This window comes from Macaca thibetana, chromosome 16 (genome assembly GCF_024542745.1).
Source record: "Macaca thibetana thibetana isolate TM-01 chromosome 16, ASM2454274v1, whole genome shotgun sequence".
NCBI lineage: Eukaryota > Metazoa > Chordata > Mammalia > Primates > Cercopithecidae > Macaca > Macaca thibetana.
In genome coordinates, this window is record NC_065593.1 from 15588653 (window position 1) to 15607663 (window position 19011).

At 48.7% G+C, this 19011-nt stretch overlaps 4 protein-coding genes across 6 annotated transcripts in view; 2 read left to right on the forward strand and 2 right to left on the reverse strand.

Moving 5' to 3' along the window:
* The window catches only part of TXNDC17 (thioredoxin domain containing 17), a 997418-nt gene that overhangs the window by 849935 nt on the left and 128472 nt on the right, over window positions 1-19011 (reverse strand). Inside the window, exon 1 of one of the 2 annotated variants that reach the window (XM_050765560.1) lies at window positions 14984-14987. The exons of the other annotated variant lie outside the window; for it this stretch is intronic. The gene's annotated coding sequence lies outside the window, so the exon portion shown is untranslated. Of the gene's footprint in view, window positions 1-14983; window positions 14988-19011 lie in introns of those variants that run through there. 2 annotated transcript variants of the gene reach the window in all.
* The window catches only part of LOC126939805 (uncharacterized), a 910157-nt gene that overhangs the window by 640787 nt on the left and 250359 nt on the right, over window positions 1-19011 (forward strand). The gene's annotated exons all lie outside the window — the stretch shown is intronic.
* WSCD1 (WSC domain containing 1) overlaps window positions 1-19011 on the reverse strand; it is a 392253-nt gene that overhangs the window by 332625 nt on the left and 40617 nt on the right. The gene's annotated exons all lie outside the window — the stretch shown is intronic.
* Window positions 1-19011, forward strand: part of DERL2 (derlin 2) — a 434214-nt gene that overhangs the window by 139088 nt on the left and 276115 nt on the right. The window lies entirely within an intron of this gene.

Below are 19011 nucleotides of genomic sequence, written 5' to 3' on the forward strand. Positions count from 1 at the left end.
GTCATCAGTCCCAATCAGTCTATTCTGTATCATTTCAGATAGCTACAGAGAAGATATTTGGAAACTTGGTAACACAGAAGATTTTTTTAACAGTTAAGACTGGAATCCACATGGAGACCAACAAGATTAACTCTTGAATGTGGTTGATATTGTGTTCATGAGACGTAAGAAAGGTGTTTCAAGATGCAACACCTTCTTTTGGAAACTCCAGTCTAAGTTGGCCAAGTCAAGACCAAGCTTATCAGATCCATCGGATTCTGGACCAGATCTTTCAAATGAACCTCCAGAGTCAGTGGCTGAAGCTGGAGCATGTGCGCCAGTGCCTGGCCACACTAATTACGATGGCAGGTGGGAAGACACAGAGAAGGAGTTTTCTTTCATTCCTGGCTTCCTTCTTCTCTCCCAAGCAAATGCTGCCACATCTCATGGGTGATACACCTTCCGTCCTTCTGGCCCAAGAGTTGTCTGGATCTTTTATTTGTTTGGCTTCCACATGAGTCCCTCCCCAGAATTTTCATCCAGGCGGGAGAGTCAGTTCTCCAGTGGTCCTCCCAGCCACATCTTTCCACAGGCATCTCACTTCGCAGGCCTCACATACTGGCTATTTCTCAGCTTCAGCCTTAATTCCTTGATTCCTTGTATTGTGCTTCTCACCTCAAAGGAAATGTTTCCCATGTCAAAATGATTCAACAGGCCTCTGATTTTCTTATCAGAAATGTCATGCTCACATTTTAAATACCAGCGGAGTTTTCTCCATAAGGTAGCTTTGATTTGGCCTCTCTCCAGCCAAAAGACTTTCCATTATGACCACCAGGCCTGCCAAGAGCCCAAGAGTTGGGCACCACACAGACTCCTCCTGAGAAGAGCACTGACCGAATAGCCCACTGGACCTGGCCCTGAAGGCTGGCCCCGAGGCAGTTCTTATGGCCTCCTCCAGAAGCCTCTCTTTCTCCTCACAGCCTCCAGCCTACCCTTCATTTTGCCAAGAACTTCCTCAAAGTTAGAGCAAGCCATACTTAGCTCACTATTTAAGGAACAAAGCCATGCCCAAGATGAAGAGGCCTCGGAGTCAGAAGCCCTACATCAATCAGACCCCCTGAGGACACAGAATCCAACTGGGATGATGCAAAGGAAGAGACTCAAATGAAGAAACTCCTCTTAGTGTTGCAGTGGGAATCGTGAGGCACCCAAAGTGTAGCCACAGTGGTGAGGCATCATCACCCACAGGCATAAAGGAGAAGAGGGAAGAAATATGACTGGGACACAGTGAGAGCTGGAGCCACTGAAGATGTCACCAGACAGGACATGGACGGGTCCAGCAACTTCTGGAACATGGCCCAGAGCAAGGAGGATCAGTGAAAGTCACACCTCATCCTCTCTCTCTTTTCTCTCTCTCTCCTCTCCAGTCTTCTGTTAGTGCCTCACTGGCCAAACCCAAGAGATAATCAACAAGGAAACCCTGGGTGGTGTCCTCCTGGGGCACAGCACAGGTCAGGGAGGCAGGAAGGGAGACAGGATTTGAGGGTATAAGACAGGAGTGCAGAGAGAATAGCAAAGCACCAGCAAAGTCTGGTTATAAACATCTACTTTCCTGTGCCTGCCTCGCCCTCCCTGGAGCTGGTGCCCACCCAGCGCCCATCCCTTATGGTCCTGGTTTCACGATCTCTGTTCATCTCTCCCAGCTCAGGTCCGCAAGGCCACTGGCAAACCTGAGGATGCAGAATCTTTCCGTTTTCCCTCCGTCTTCCCCTTATTTCCTTTCTATTCTCTTTTCACAAAGGTTCCTCTTATTCACTGGTCCAAGGCAGCTCTGCAGAGCCTAGGGCCACTTCAGTGACATCAGGCAAAGAAGCAGGAGGAAAAATACAAAGGATCCTCTCCTAAAATTCAAGATCTAAGAGCCTAGGATACACACAGGATTCCGCAATGTCCCCTCTGCAAGTGAGCCAGGGCTGTAGAAGCATAGGCTTTCTCCACGGGGTAGCAACAAGCTGAGTTCCACTTCTGGCCCTGCCACTAGCTCCCGTCCAGCCCGGTGAGTCCCCTCATGCTTACAGACTGCTCAAATGAACCTCCTTCTAAAGGAAATCCTGGGAAGAAGTCAGAGAACTGGAAGAAGCTGTCATTGTTCCTGAGTTCCTGTCATTGTAACTGAGTTGACAGCAAACCCAGCACAATAGCCTTAAACACAGACACTTGGCAAACATGCACCTGAGTTCTGTGGGAACGCAGCAGGGAGATTTCATTTTGTCATGCTCCCCATTCCAAAGTTGAACCCTAATTCTTCTCTCCTCTCCCATGATGCGGCATGTTCCTGCGTTATGGGCGTCCTTCCGCGGGGTGCTCACATGGCAGGGTTGCCTGTGAAAAATGAGCCGCGCTGGCCATTGTGCAAATTCACAGCCTTGCCTGACAGCTAACAAGCTCTGTGGCCAGGAAGCGCAACAGAGTGAAGGTCCAATTATGGCAGAGGAAAGCCTCCTACAAAGGGCTTAAATGCACTAACAATCCATTGCGGAAGGTCAGGGAGCCCCTAATGGGCCGCCTGCTGTCAGAGCGGCAGCAAAAGGCTGAAAGTGAACCGGCTGCCCCCCCGCCGCAGCACGGAGATGTTTGTCTTGAATCTCTCTTGTTCAGAATCAGTCTTGTTGACAGGAAAAAAAAAGGGGAGGGTGCATCACTAGGCAAGGGGACAAGCAAAGCCATTAGGCAATTTTCGTAAAGCACAGCTCTGGATGACTTCCAATCCCCTCCTCAAATCCCTCTTTAGTGATTCCCCATTGCCTGCGGAATAAAATACCAAGGTCTCCCTGCCTGATCATTAGAAAAACCCATTTCCCTACAGCCAGGTGTCTCAGAGGGCAGTTTTGGGGGCATGGGCAGTAGAATTGGAAAGGTAGTTTTGGGTTTTGTTTGTTTGTTTGATTGTTTGTTGTTTTTGAGATGGAGGGAGTGTTGCTCTGTCGTCCAGGCTGGAGTGCAGTGGCATGATCTCAGCTCACTGCAACCTCTGTCTCCCGGGTTCAAGCGATTTTCCTGCCTCAGCCTCCTGAGTAGCTGGGATTGCAGGCACCTGCCACCACGTCTGGGCTAATTTTTGTATTTTTAGTAGAGACAGAGTTTCCCCATGGTCTCAAACTCCTGACCTTAGGTGATCCGCCCACTTCAGCCTCCCAACGTGCTGGGATTACAGGTGTGAGCCACCGCGCCTGGCCTAACAGGTAGACTTGTATGCTCCCTCCCAAGTTCTTGAATGAGAATCTTGGAGGCAGGGTGGGAGCAGAATTCTTTCCTTGGTGATTCTCAACAAATTCATTCATTCACTCATTCATCCAATCAGCAAGTATCCAGTGATCAGTTATTCTGTGCCAAGCAGGCCCCGTGCTGGGTGCTGGAGATAAGGGGTGAGCAAACAGCATTCACACTCTATTTTCCCTGGAGCAGCCGCTGGGGACAGACACGAATCACATAATCACACATGTGAGCTCACACTTAGTCACCAACTCTGGGTACAGCCAGAGCCATTGTGGTGCCTACAATGACAGCATGATATGGGGGCTGAAAGTCCAACCTTGGTGTCAAACACAGACTTCTCTTGGTCCCATTTCTGACTGTGAAACCCTGGGCAAGGTCCTGCACTTTTCCAAATCTCAGTTTCTTCCTCTGTGAAATGGAGCCAGCCATACACACCTCATACTCCTGAGAAGAGAGTGAGATAATCCACGTGAGGCATTATCACCACGTCTGGTGCTTCCTATGTGTGCAGTAAATGTTGGGGAGTGGCTGTGGTGGCAGGACTGTAGCTGGTTGTCATGCAACATGGCATTAGTAGGAGTTGGTTGTTATGCAACGTGGCATTAGTAGGAGTTGGTTGTTATGCAACGTGGCATTAGTAGGTGCTCAGTGAAGTTTCAATGGAATTCAACTTGACTTCTACAATTTCTCCTAGTTACATTTTCTATCATACTACTGATTTGAGGAGAACTTCACTTGAGTATCGTAGTCACTTTCTTCCTTTCCTTTGGAGGAAGGAAACATGACACAGAAACAGCCATTTTCAAACCTAACAAGTGGGACCAGGTGCAGTGGCTCACACTTGTAATCTCAGCACTTTGGGAGGCCAAGGTGGGAGGATCACTTGAACCCAGGAGTTGGAGACCAGCCTGGGCAACATAATGAGATCCTGTCTCTATAAACTAATAGTAATAATAATAATAATAATAATAATAAGCCGGACATGGTAGTGCACATCTATAGTCCCAGCTACTCCAGAGGCTGAAGGGGGAAAATTCCTTGAGCTCAGGAGTTGGAGGCTACAGTGAGCCGTGATCATGCCACTGCACACCAACCTGGATGACAGACCAAGACTCAAATAAATACAAAAACAAACAAACCTAACAAGGACCGGGGTCTACTTCTCCAGTCTTTGGTGGGTTGAGACTGTCTCATGACCTTGGCCAAACTCTCTTGCCCTCAAAGAAGTGTCATACAAATAATGAGAAAACTGGACTATGTGATGCCTCAAGCCCTCAAGATGGGTACCAGCTTCTTGTTTTGCCAGATAGGACATTTTTTTTAATTTACAATCATTATAATTTCATTTAAGAATGATATTTTAGCACTAAAAGCGTAGAGAGGACATTGTTTCAGAATAAAATAACAGCATTTCCCAAAAAGAAATGTTGGCCACCTTCCACGTACATGATGTGGACATTTGAGTCTCACTTTGACTAGCTGGTGAAAGCTCCCCTCACAGACCACCCCAGTCCGGAGCCCCACAGTGGTTGGGATTGATCACCTAATCGGAGAATGATGATGATGATGGTGACGATGATGATAGCAACAGTAAACATTTATGTTGCAATCTGTACATTGGAGGCACTGTCCTAAGCACTTTCTATCCACTAACTCATTTAACACGCACTATCACCCAATGAAGGAGTTCTAATCATGGCCCCATTTTGCAGAAAAAGTAATTTTCCCAAGGTCTCACCAGTAGAAAGCAGCAAGATGGAATCTAAGGAGCCTGTACTCTTAACCACTCCACTCCACAGAGAGGGAAACTGAGGCCCGGAGAGGAAAAAGAATTGCTTAAGGTCACACAACCAGGCAAAACAGAGACTCCTACTTTCTGACTTTTCCCGGAAACACACTGTGGTGTTTGATCCTGTCTCTCATGCATCGAGACCCAGCTCCCCTCAGGAAGAAGGTGGCCCCTCCAAATAAACTTCTCGAGGGAGGTGAAACAATTAAGTTTTGAAAAGAGTCGGCTCCTCATTGGGATAACATGACAGTTCTTTTCCTCCAGTTTATTCCACCCAGCAGCCTGGGTTGCCTGAGGCAGTCAGCTGCTGGTCGTTTCTGCTAGATCTTGGCTTTACCACCAGGTGAGTGCAGCTGTGATGAGATGGGTTGAGGCTCAGGCACCCACAAGGAGAGAAGAACAATGTCCAATTAATCACCTTAAAGCCATTGACAAACACCCAGCCATCTGGCATCTCCACTGAAACTGGACAAGGCTGCATTTCAGCCTCACCTAGAAGTTCAGGTTAGGCCCCTAAGGAAAGACAATGTTTTCCTTTCCTGTCCTCTTGTCTCCAGCTTTTCAGCCAGGGTTTACTGAGCTTCAGCTGTGTGTCAGGGGATGCGGAGATACGTCAAAGCCAGGCCTGCAGTTGCTCACAGCTTGGAAGGAGAAACAGATGAACGCACAAGTCACTAGAGCACTATGTGGTAAGTGTCACAGCAAATAGGTGAACTCATACCATGTCAACACCAAGAAAGAAACACCTGCTTTCTTGAGGAGGCTTCAGCCAGGATTTCCCCTGGGGACTTGAAGGATGAGTTGACTGGTTAGGGCAAATGAGGCCACCAGTAGACTGTCCCCTATGGAGGCCAGCAGAACTGCTGAACCATGGAACTTTCCAGCACAGAAACAGGGTGGGAAGCCACGTGAGCTCCCTCCCCTCCTGTAGGAGGTGCCCAGCCTCTCCCTGAGTCATGGACAAAGATGCCAATTACCCAATGGGACCATGCCAGGCCACCACTCCGATGGGGCCTGATGGTGGGGAAGAGTCAAGAAACACAGATGGCTGGCGGGCAGGACTGGCTTCCTCAGCCTCAATGTTCCTGCATTGCACTTAGATTCACAGAAGCACAAAACAGGCAATTTGGATTTGACATCAGAGGTTATTCTTCTATGCTGGGAAGTAGCGATCTGGCCCAGAAGAAATAACAATCCTTTAAATTTGCCTAACGCTGTATAGTTACACTTCATTTTATTTGACTGGTACCTGCAGATGTAATCAGTGTTCACATCTGCCTTGTGATTCTCCCAAGTAATCCTCTGTGTGACTGGGTGTCATCTATGCATCCAGCCACCAGCCAGGGTTTTTCACCCTAAACTTTTGGTGCCCATGTGGCCAAAGCCTCTGGGTTTGAGGCTTGGGGGAGCCAAAGTTCTTTTCCTTTGGGAGGAAAATAAATTGCTCTGAGTAACCGAAGGGAATCCGAGATAATAGGCAGTCTTAATGAACAGCTCACACAGCAGCCAGCTCAGTGGAGCACAACAGGGCTGACAGGAAATGTCTCATCTCCAAACACAAACGCAGGGTCCGGCAAAAAGCAGGCAGCACAGGGGATATGCTTGACTGGGAATGAGAAAAAATGACTGTGACTAGATGGGGAAAAAATCCCAATTACCCCAAATTTGGCAATTGATCCTTCTTGCACAAATGGAACCGTGGCCAGGCATGGAGACTCCAGGGATCTCTTGGGGGAGGTTGAGGGTTGGCTAGTGAAAGGGGCTTCAAAGGTCTTTGCCGCAAATCCCCATGGAGCTTGGGGGATGGAGTGGATGAGTGTCTGACTTGTGTCTGAAAATTTTAAAGGACAGAAGTTTGGCTGAAGTAGCCTGTGGTAGCATTGTAGAGAGCAGAGGTGAGATGGTTCAGAGTGGTCTTAAAAGAAATTTACCCAGAGGGCTGCCTGGAGGGGCATCAGGACCCCAGAAGACAGTCTGTGTGAGGAAGAGCATCCCCAGGAATCAGAGGTCGAAGGAGAATGTCATAAACTGCCCACGGAGAGTGGGCAAGTGAAAGAGACCCCAGAATAGGGATGAGGGTAATAACTGCATCATAGGTCATGATGATTCACTCCTTTATAATAGAATGATGCAGTCGCAGTTTGGCCATGGACTCCTGGTGAGCACAGGTGACTGTTCACAGGTGCCTTCCTCCTTGACTTTGAGCTGGGCCAGTGACTTCCTATGGCCAAAGGAGTATTCTGGAAGCAGGGAAAAGGTGAGCAAGGCAGGGCTGCAAATGTGCTTGCATGTGGCTGGGCTAGCCCTCTGATGTTCCAGTGATCCATCTTGAGACGATGAACCTGGGCCTGAACCCTACAAGGAACATAAAAGGGGCAGGAACCAAATCTACAACCTGGAGCCACAGGCACCTGAACCCACAGCCTGAAGAAGACCCACCAGCCAAGCACAGTCTAAATCAGCCAAACAGCCATGGGCTTGCAGACTCATGACCATGAGAATAAATGCTGGTTTCAAGCCACTGAGTTCTAGGAGCTGTTTGTTATGCAGCATTATCCAGCAGAGGTTGATAGTACCAGGGGTCTGAAAAACTCTCAGCAGCACCTATGAGAGAAAGGCTCGGCTGTAAACAGCAGCTGATGTCAGAGGAAATAATCGCCAGATTTCCCCCACCCCAAACACATAGTTATGAAAACCATCCCTGCTCTCTTCTTCTTCCCTTGCCCCAGTCCACACCTCCTAGCCTCACTCATCCCTCACTAGCTAGTGGGATGAAGAGAGGAGAATGGCAGAGTGTGATGGTCAGTTTTATGTGTCAACTTGGTTAGGTTACAATCCCCACTTTTCAATCAAACATGAATCTGTGTGCTGCTGTGAAGGTATTTTGTAGATGTGATTAAGTCCATAATCCGTTGATGTTAAGGAAGGCAAGTTATGCCAGATAATCTGAGTGGTCCTGATTCAATCAGTTGGAAGCCTTAAGACCAGAACTGAGACTTCCCTAAAGAAGTAGAAATTCCGTCTGCAGATAGCCGCATTAGCACTTGCCTGAAAGTTCCATCCTGCCCTTCCTGGCAGCCTTCCCTACAAGTTTCAGGCTTGCCTAGGCAGCCCCTACAATCGCATAAGCCAATTTCATGCAATAAATCTCTTAATATGTATCTCCCATTGGTCTTGTTACTCTGGTTGAACTCTGACCAATAGAGATTTCTGGTACCTAGAAGTGAGGTGCTGCTATAACAAATACGCAAAAATGTTGAAATGGCTTTGGAACTGGGCAGTTGGCAGAGGATGAAAGAATATTGAGGGACACAATAGAGAAGCAAAGATGATCTTGAACATACTGCCAATAGGAAGATGGATGTTAAAGACTCCACCATGAAAGACTGGAAGGAAATAAGGGGCACAATAATAAAACATGTATCATTTTACTAAACACCCAAATCATTGTGAACAGCCCATTGGCAGAAATAGAAGTTTAAAGATGCTTCTAATGAGGGCTCAGAAGGAAATGAGGAGCGTGTTATTAGAAACTGGACGAAAGTGGACCTTTGTTACATAGAAGCAGAAAGCTTAACTGAACTGTGTCCTACAGTCATGTGGAAAGCAAAACTTATACTTGATGAACTTGAATGTTTAGCTGAGGAGATTTTCAAGCAAAGTGTTGAAGGTGCAGCCTGTTTTCTTCACGCCGTTTATAGTAAAATGTGAGAGGAAAGAGGTAAATTAAGGAAAGAACTGTTAAGAAAAAGGAATTGGGAGATTCTCAGCCTATCCACAATTTTGCAAAAAATACAAACTTAGGGGGTTCATTGTCAAGAAAGCAGGCACTGGAAAGGAGGTGACAATGGAAGTGATGTCAGGGCAATGAGGGACCACAAGCCAACAAATGCAAGCAGCCACTGAGACCTGGAAAAGGCAAAGAAATAGATTCTTCCCTAGAACCCTCCACAGGAATAGTTTCCTGACAATGCATTTTGGACTTTTGAACCACAAGATAATAAATCAAGAACTATAAGACAGTAAATCTGTGTTGTTTAAGCCTCTAAGTTCATGATAATTTGATGCAACATCAATAGGAACCTAATGCAGAGAGTAAAGAGAGAAAAATCTCCCCCAACTCCCTTTTCTGATTGCAAGCTTTAAGTGAAATTTGGAGCCTTGGATATTGCCCCAGATTAGACATATTAATTACTGACCTGAGACTGTCCAAGGGCCTGAGGCAACAAGAGAACATTTTATGATCTAAGTGTGGTCAGAGAAGGGCAGGGCCTTCTGGAGATCTCATTAGGATCAGGGGAAAACAAGTCCTACAAAGTGGGTTTAAAGAGGCAAAACTAAAGTTGCTTTATAAAGGCACCCGAGGCCAGGCACAGTGGCTCACACCTGTAATCTTAGCATTTTGGGAGGCTGAGCAGGCGGATCACCTGAGGCCAGGAGTTCAAGACCTGCCTGGTCAACATGGCGAAACCCCATCTCTACTAAAAATACACAAATTAGCCAGGCATGGTGGTGCATGCCTGTAATCCCAGCTACTTGGGGCACTGGGGCAGGAGGATTGCTTGAACCGGGGAGGTGGAGGTTGTGGTGAGCTGAGATTGCACCACTGCACTCGGGCCTGGGTGACAGAGCGAGACTGTCTAAAAAAAAAAGAGGCATCCAAGACTCCTGCCCTTCCCAGAAAATAGTGGTGTTTGGACATTTCGGTGACAGAGACAAAGGCATGGATTTTATCTCAATATGGAAAGAACATGTGGTAGTGGAAGGCCTCTTGGGATCAGCCACCAGAGCTCAGCATTGCTTAGGTTGGAGGTGTCATCTCCATGGCCAGGGCAGGATCTCATCAAAGAGGAAGATGAAGCTGCAGCACCTCAGCACTTCTGGGCTCTCCTTGTGAACCCAATCACCTGGTTCTTCATTCTGTGAACTCTCTCCACCTTTCAACTGCATGGCACTTTCAGTCCCTGTATTGCACCTGCTCTGAGCCCCCTGAGCTGCACCTGTATGGAGGGAGGGAGTCACAGGAGTACTCTTATGTCTTGGAGTCTTTGGTGAATAATTAGCCAAGGTTTCACCCACTCAGTCCCAAGTCTAGACCCGAAGGTCAAATTCCCTGAATGTGAAAGAGTCCCCTTGGGATACCATAAGGAGCAGACGTGGACCATGGACTCCACACAGTGAAACTGAGGCTGAGTGGTTTTAGATTGGGATGGGACTATCTCCATATCCAAACCCTGCCCCCTCCTAGGTGTGTGTCTTCAACAAATGACTGAACTTCTCTGGACCTTGCTCTCCTTATTATGAGGACCATCATGCCCACTTCATGAGGCTCTAATGGAGGTTAAAGGAGATAGCACTAAAGGAGTGGTAATGCTCAATAAACAGCAGCTGGAATAATAATAATTAATATTACAATTAGATCCATTCCCACTTGCATCTGTGCCTACACCTGCACTGCACCTGAGCCATCCTCCACCTGCACCTGCACTGAGCCTGCACCTGAGCCATCCTCCACCTGCACCTGCACCTGCCCCTGAGCCATCCTCCATCTGCATCTGAGCCATCCTCCACCAGGACCTGAGCCATCCTCCACCTGCACCTGAGCCATCCTCCACATGCACCTGCACCTGCACCTGAGCCATCCTCCACCTGCACCTGCACCTGAGCCATCCTCCACCTGCACCTGCACTGAGTCATCCTCCACCTGCACCTGCACCTGCACTGAGCCATCCTCCACCTGCACCTGAGCCATCCTCCACCTGCACCTGAGCCATCCTCCACCTGCACCTGAGCCATCCTCCACCTCCACCTGAGCCATCCTCCACCTGCACCTGAGTCATCCTCCACCTGCACCTGCACCTGCACTGAGCCATCCTCCACCAGCACCTGAGCCATCCTCCACCTGCACCTGAGCCATCCTCCACCTGCACCTGCATCTGAGCCATCCTCCACCCGCACCTGAGCCATCCTCCATCTGCACCTGAGCCATTCTCCACTTGCACCTGCATCTGCACCTGAGCCATCCTCCGTCTGCACCTGAGCCATCCTCCACTTCCACCTGAGCCATTCTCCACCTTCACCTGCATCTGCACCTGAGCCAGCCTCCAACTGCACCTGCAGTGCCATCGCCACCTCTGCCACCACTGTGCTCACCAGCCCCAGCCCCACCCGCACTGCCAGCTACCACAAGGCTTTCCCTCCTGAAAGCTCCGTGGCCATAAACAGTTAATGTGATTATTGCGTTTAGCCCACATTTGCAATCGCTTCCTCTCTTTAATCACTTTGAAGATGTTTCAAATTCCCTTCCAACGTGACTGAAATCAAAGTGGCACCTGTGAAGGCAGAAAGCCTGCCTGCCGGTGCGAGGTGGAGATGTAAAACAGTCAGGTTTGATGGGGAGAAATTATGTCTTGCTTAATTCCTTTTACCGTATAATTACCAGGCGCGACCACGTGGGTTCACAGCAAAAATAACTTGCCACATGAAGACGTTGTCTATAGAATCCTGGTTTGAGTCCCCAGGCAAGACCCTCAGAGGAGGTTCCCAGGCAGCTCCCGCCCAGGCATCTACACAGTACTGTGGTCCACCTTCCTCACTAGCTTTCCAACCCCACCACTGACCCCCAACCACCGAGGTTCAATGCCCAGGTGCCCACTCCGCCTTAACCTCCTCCCCTCTCTGCAGCACTTGACCAGCGGTCACCTTCTTCTTCACACACTTCCCTGGTTTGACTCCCCTATGCCTCGCCCCACCCTCAGTCTCCTTTGTACTTCTCTCCCCTCCTCCCTTTGACCACCCCCTAGGCACTAGCATCCCTGAGGCCCTATCAGCATATCTCTTCTCTTTCTTCTTTCCTCTCCATCTCTCCTTTTTCTCTCTCACATCTCCTCTCTCCTCTTCATTCCCATTCCCTCAGATAGCAGGTCTACCCTTCGGACTCTCAAACCCACAGCCCATCTTCGATCTCCAGACTTCAGGCCTCTAACTTCCACTTCCAGCTGCTGGCTTAGTGTTTCCACTGGATACCCTGCTGCGTCCAAACCCACACCCTCCTGATTTCTCTTTCTCCAGGTAAGAACTCCACCACCACGGCTTACCTCTAAATCTCCACAGCCGCCCTACCTTGCCTTTCTCCTCACGTCTGGATCCAATCTGACACCACCCACGCGGGAGCGCTCATCAGGTGGCTTAGAGGAAATTACAGGAGGCTTTGAGTCTTTGGCACTCAAGTTCAGATCAGGGCTGGGAGCCTTCCGGTCATACGACTTTAGTGTCCTTATTTATAAAATAGCAAGGAAAATTCTTACCTCCCAATATGGTTTTTAAGAACTAAGTTATACAATATATGATTATGGTTAACACATCTTCCCTGCCCCACCTCCCTTTCCTGCCCTAATTCTGATGCTTTTACTGAGTCTATAGTGACAATCTCAGAACCAGTCTCTCTGCCCCCTAGCCCCAGCACTCCCTTCCCATCCATCATCCACCTTCCTGCCAGAGGGCTTTTGCTACAATTTAGTTCTGAACCCATCACTCCCCTATTTAGAACCCTCTGGTGGTTGCCTGTGGCTCACAGGTTAAAGGTCAAAGCCGAAGCTGTGTCGACGTGATGGAGCGAGAACCAGTTGACTATGGGGCCATCCAGGCTAATTTTAGATCCTCATCACCAGCTAATTAACGGTGTAGACTTTGGGCCTCATTTTCATCAACAATTTTTGTTTGTTTGTTTTTTGAGACAGAGTCTCACTCTGTCACCCAGGCTAGAGGGCCATGATGCAATCTCAGCTCATTGCAACCTCTACCTCCCAGGTTCAAGCCATTCTCCCACCTCAGCCTCCAGAGTAGCTGGGATTACAAGCACGTGCCACCATGCCTGGCTAATTTTTGTATTTTTTTTTTTTTTTAAGTAGAAACTGGGTTTCACCATACTGGCCAGGCTGGTCTCGAACTCCTGACCTCAGGTGATCCGTCCGCCTCAGCCTCCCAAAGCGCTGGGATTACAGGCGTGAGCCACTGTGCCCGGCCCTCCTCAACTGTTTTATGGCAATAATAACTCGTAACTCACAAGACTGTGTTGAGAAGCTAATGGACTTTAGAAAGTGCCTCCTGGGGTTTCAGCACACAGTAGGTGGGTCCCTGTCCCTCTTTACTCTTCACCTCCCCACATGCATCCTCAACCCCAACCAGACCATTCACACACTTGAGTTTCTGTGTCTCTGCTTACCCACCCACCTCTCCGTTCAGGCATAATCCTTTTATGCTTTTGGAAACAAACTGATGGTTTCAACTGCCTGTCACCATGTCGGAGGCCTGAGCTGGCACAGACTCATAGCACCACGGGGAAGGCCGGTCACAGAGACATGCTGCTATTTGCAGCATAACTAGAAAATGTTTCCCAGAGCAGTGTTCCCCTCTCTGGGAGGCTGGTCATGGTGCTTCATGAGCTCTTTTACTGCCCAAGATGTTTCCTTTTACTGTACTTTTTCTTCGTTGTTTTGTTTTGTTTTGTTTGAGACAGTGTCTCACCCTTGTTGCCCAGGCTGGAGTGCAATGGCACAATCTCAGCTCACTGCAACCTCCACCTCCCGGGTTCAAGCGATTCTCCTGCCTCAGCCTCCCAGGTAGCTGGGATTACAGGCACCTGCCACCATGCCTGGCTAATTTTTTTGTATTTTTAGTAGAGCCAGGGTTTCACTATGTTGGCCAGGCTGGTCTCGAACTCCTGACCTCACCCACCTCGGCCTCCCAGAGTGCTGGGATTGCAGACGTGAGCCACTGTGCCCAGTAGATGTTTTCTTTTATCGTCTTTAAATGAAAGCTCTGGATTAAAAAACAGCAAAAGGTGTCCATGCCATCGGTGGAGGAAGCACGAGGGTTATAAGTCACGTTGATGAAGGCGAACAGATCCTAAAGATGAGCCTCCTGCATCCCCAGAGTAGAACCTGTGCAGAACAATGTCACCGAGGCCCTGGATTAAAGAACATCTCAGTGTGGAGACTCTCGGACGGCACACACCCCAAGAGCAAGAATTCCTACGGCGCCGGGCGCGGTGGCTCATGCCTGTAATCCCAGCACTTTGGGAGGCCGAGGTGGGCGGATCACAAGGTCAGGAGTTCGAGACCAGCCTGGCCAATATGGTGAAACCCTGTCTCTACTACAAATAGAAAAATTAGCTGGGGGTGGTGGCGGACGCCTGTAGTCCCAGCTACTCAGGAGGCTGAGGCAGAGGAATCGCTTAAACCCGGGAGGCGGAGCTTGCAGTGAGCCGAGATCGGGCCACTGCACTCCAGCCTGGGAGACAGAGCGAGACTCCGTCTCAAAAAAAGAACAGAATTCCTATGGGAAGAAGGTGGTAGGTAAAAGGTCAGGGCCAATGTGGCCAGTTGATTTTTATTGTGCTTGATTCACTAATAAACATACATGCCTACTTTTCCCTTAAAAAGTGGTTACATGCTGTTCATAGTCAGATGCTATGGAAAGAAAACAAGTGGAAAGAAAACACTTGTGATTCTTGCTTTTTCTTTCTTCAAAGTAGAGTATCTTTTTGATTCAAGCCTTATTTAATCGTCTGGGGCATCTCAGGACTCACAGTTGGGTCTGTGGAGAGGAGTGTGACCTTGACCTTGGCTTTGGAGAATCAACCTGTTCTGTGCACTCCCCTCCTTTGTCCAGGGTCTCCCTCCTGATGTGCCTGAAACTTTCCCACTCCCGCTCTGCACATGGCATGTGGCCTGGAAATGTATCCAGCCACTTCCCACATTTTCTTTTCTATTGCACTTCTAAGGATCTTTTTCTTGCAGTAAAATATACACAACATCAAATTTACCATCCTGACCATTTTTAAGTGGATGGCTCAGTGGCATTCACACTGTGCAGCACGACCGCCTCCAGAACTCTTTCCATTTTGCAAAATTGAAACTCTGTGCCCATTAATCAACTCCCCCCTGCCCCCTTCCTCCCACTGCAACCATCGCCATTCTACTTTGTGTCCCTGATTTTGGCTACTCTAGGAACCACATCTGAGTGGAATCATACCGTCTTGGTATCTGGCTTATTTCACTCAGCATATAATGTCTTCAAGATCCATGCGTCGTGCAGCATGTGTCAGCATCTCACTTCTTTTGAAGCCTGAATACCACATTTTGTTTACCCATTAATAGACGCTTTGGATTGCTTTCACCTTTTTTAAAAACATTTGAGGTAAAACATACATATATCATTTAGCAAGTTGACCACGTTTAAGCTTCCACCTTTTGGCTCTTGTGAATAATGCTGCTGCGAACATGGGTGTGCAAATCTCTGTCCAAGCCCCTGCTTTTGCTCCTCTTGGATATACACCCAGAAGTGGGATTTCTTCCCCCATTCTGTTTTGCATCACGGTTAAAGGGTTACAAATCTTCCCCCATCACCCTCCATCCCTAAAACAGCAACGCCTCACGTAGCTCTAATCTTTCCCGAAATACAGTCACTCTCATTTTGGCACAGACCTTTGCACCTGGCTGCGGGTGACCTGAGTTGGCCAGAAGTAAGCACTTGCTGAAGTTTTGCTGATTTGAACCCAGCTCAAGGTGCGTGTTTTTTCCTGGCCATTCTTCTGAGGCCAGAGTTCCCTCTTGGCCTGAAATGCAAAAGGGAACCAAGATTCGTACATTTTTTCTTAATTGCCCTGGACACTCATTCCCATCCTCTGTGATTTCAGGTACAGGTTTTCCCACTTAGCCTGGAATACTCTGTCATTCCAGGCCCTTGGAGGTTTTCCAGGAAATCTCACTTACTAATAAAGCGCCCTCTTGGCAGGGCAGGGCAGCAAAGGCCAGAAAGTAGGTCACAAGCCCGTGGGGTGAAGCTGGCATGACCCATTCCATTAGAATGAGCAGTACCCTCCCAGACCAGCTGTGGAGAGGACAGAGCTCGGGGGTGGCCCAAACCCACAAGGACACTCAAAGCCAAATGTGGCCATCATCCGAGGGATTTGGAATGCAGAGGCGAGTTGCAGGAGCCTGAGGCCTCCCTGAGCTCTGCACTACTTGACTCAAGAAAAAAAGTCTATGCCAAGCTAAATCGAGTCTTTTAGTACGATAAACCGATACGATACCAGGCATAGGCTGAAGAAGAGCAAACGGTCTTGGCTTTGGAGAATGAACCTGCTCTGTGCACTCCCCATATATATGTATTCCCCATGTATATATATTCTAAGAATACATATATATGTGTGTGTGTGTGTATGTGTGTGTATATAGATATATATATATATATGGAGAGAGAGAGAGACAGACTCTCACGCTGTTGCCCAGGCTGGAGTGCAGTGATGCAATCTTGGCTCACTGCAACCTCCGTCTCCCCAGTTCAAGCGATTCTCCTGCCTCAGCCTCCCGAGTAGCTGGGATGACAGGCATGCACCATGGTGCCCAGTTAATTTTTGTATTTTTAGTGGAGAGGGGGTTTCACCATGTTGACCAGGCTGGCCTCAAACTCCTGACCTCAAGTGATCTGCCCACCTCGGCCTCCCAAAGTGCTGGGATTACAGGCGTGAGGCACCACGCCTGGCCTCTAGGAAGAATTTTCATGATAGCCTCAACCATTCACATGCGCTTGCCACAAGGCGGCTTTCAGCTCCTCCATCCAAGAGGCAGCGTCTATTTTCCCTTCCCTTGAATCTGGGCTTACCTGTGACTTGCACTGACCAATAGAATTCAGTCCAAGTGATGCCAGGACCTCCTGGGCCAGACCCTGAGGGGTCCTGCTGTTTCTGCTTCCTCCCTCTTTCTCCCCTGAGACTACTCTGTAAGAAAACTGATCTTGAGGGGCCACGTGGAGGTTAACTGAGGAGCCCAGCCAACAGCCAGACATGTATAGTGAGGCCAGCTTGGACCCTCCAGCCTGGCCAACCATTCAGGGAGCACAGTGAGCCCAGCAATACCAGCAGCAGAACAGCCAGCCAATCACAAATCAAGCAAAATAAGATGTTACTACAGTTCTGAGTCACTAAGGTTTGGCAGGAGATGGTTGTTGCAAAGCAGTGGTTAACCAAGGCTGAGTCTTCATTCCTGCTCCACCGGGAACCCACTGCATGGCTCCAGGCAAAACACTTCTGTTCCCTGGTCTTCTGTTTCCTCTGTGATACAATTAAGGGAGTAAGAAAGGAGAGAGCAATAGAAAAAATCACAGCCTTTAGGGCTCATCAGCTAGCATCTTAGCTCTGTCACTACCCGTGTGACCTTAGACAAGCTCCTTAACCTCTCTGAGCCTCAATTTTCTCATCTATCATATAAGAGTATGAGATGGGGTTGCCACATCTCATGTCAGGACTGGAGGTCCTGGCATCACTTGGACTGAATTCTATTGGTCAGTGCAAGTCACAGGTAAGCCCAGATTCAAGGGGAGGGAAAATAGACGCTGCCTCTTGGATGGAGGAGCTGAAAGCCACCTTGTGGCAAGCGCACAATAGCTGATGGGGTTTCTGTGAGGATGAGTTGAAATAAAGTGCTTGGCTCATAGTAGGTACTCAATAAATATTAATAGCCATGTCCTCAGGGAGCTGGGATTATGGTTAAGCACATGGACTTTGGAGTCACCTTATCCAGGTTCAAATACCAGTCGTGCTACTTTCTAGCTGTGTGGTCGTAGGCAAGTGACTTCACACCTGCACCTCAGTTTCCTCACCTTATTATTAGATGGCAATAGTACCTAGCTCACAGGGTTGTTGTGAAAATTTAGAGAGTTTATACATGTAAAGAGCTCAGAGCTGTTTCTGGCACAAAACACGTGGCTCAATAAGTATTATATGTGTGGGTGTTTGTTTTTTGTTCAGTTTATAGAACCCATTCCATCTACTTCACCTTCCCCTGGTCAGGTACAGACGTGAGGAAACAGGCCGATGAGCTTGCCAGTTGATTCACGCAAGGTCACAGAGCTAGGAGAGAAGATTCCAACTCAGGTCTGCAGGACTCTGAGCCTGGACACATTAGTAAAATTCAACCACCATTTACTGTGTGCCTGCCCCTGTGCTGGCCTTTGGAGAAACAAGAAAGAGAACTTTCTCCACCCTCAGGCATTCTTGGAAAGGCAAACGGACAAGATCACGATGTGATACGGGCTGTACAAAGGGGACTTGGAGCCATGAACTCTGACAGAGCGGGTTCTCCCATGCTGAATATTAAAACACTAGTAGATTCGAGCTACGTGCACAAGGAAGTGCATTTGAGGCAGAAGGCGCAGCATGGGCAGGAGCTCGGAGAAGGGGCTGGCAGCATGTGTGCAGAATCACACTAGACATCAGGGTCTAGTGAGGAGGCTGGTGAGAACATAGAATTTCTTTCCTGCCACACATAAAATGCCAAACCGGATTCTTAGAGATGGCAGTGAAGACCACAGCCAGGGCCTCCGTCACCCGTAATTGTCTCTCTCGTCAACACCTACTGGCAAAGCCATAGTTTCCACAACGCCCTTGGACATATGCTTTCAATCCTTTCTTGGAAGAGAGAAAAAAGGAGGAAACAAGTTTATTCTCTTTCTACTCCCTCCTACCGCAGCCCAGCCTGTACCATCCCAGACCCTGGCATGACTAACCCCACCTACGCCCAATCTCCCTGGACACTGACTAGTAAGGCGTGAACTAAATTATGAGTTTGCACTTGAACTCCAAATCTCAAAACCTTGCAGGCTTTGAAGGATGCTTGAGGGGTCACCTGGTCTGATAGGGCTCCAGGCAGTAGTGGGAGGTGGAGGCTGGGGGGGTGGAAGTGGCTCAACCCCAGGTATGAAGGACTCATGAATTACCAAGAGCAATCCTCCCAGCCTGAGACAGGCTCTTGCCCACACCTCCTGGCGTCTGGAAAAGGGCAGACCCATAAGCCTCAAAAACGCACTGCCTCAGGGCTGCTGAGTGGACACCTTTACTTATTCCATAAGTTCTTATTGAAGAGCCACAATAAATCATGCTTGGTGACAAGTATGCAGCCTATGGG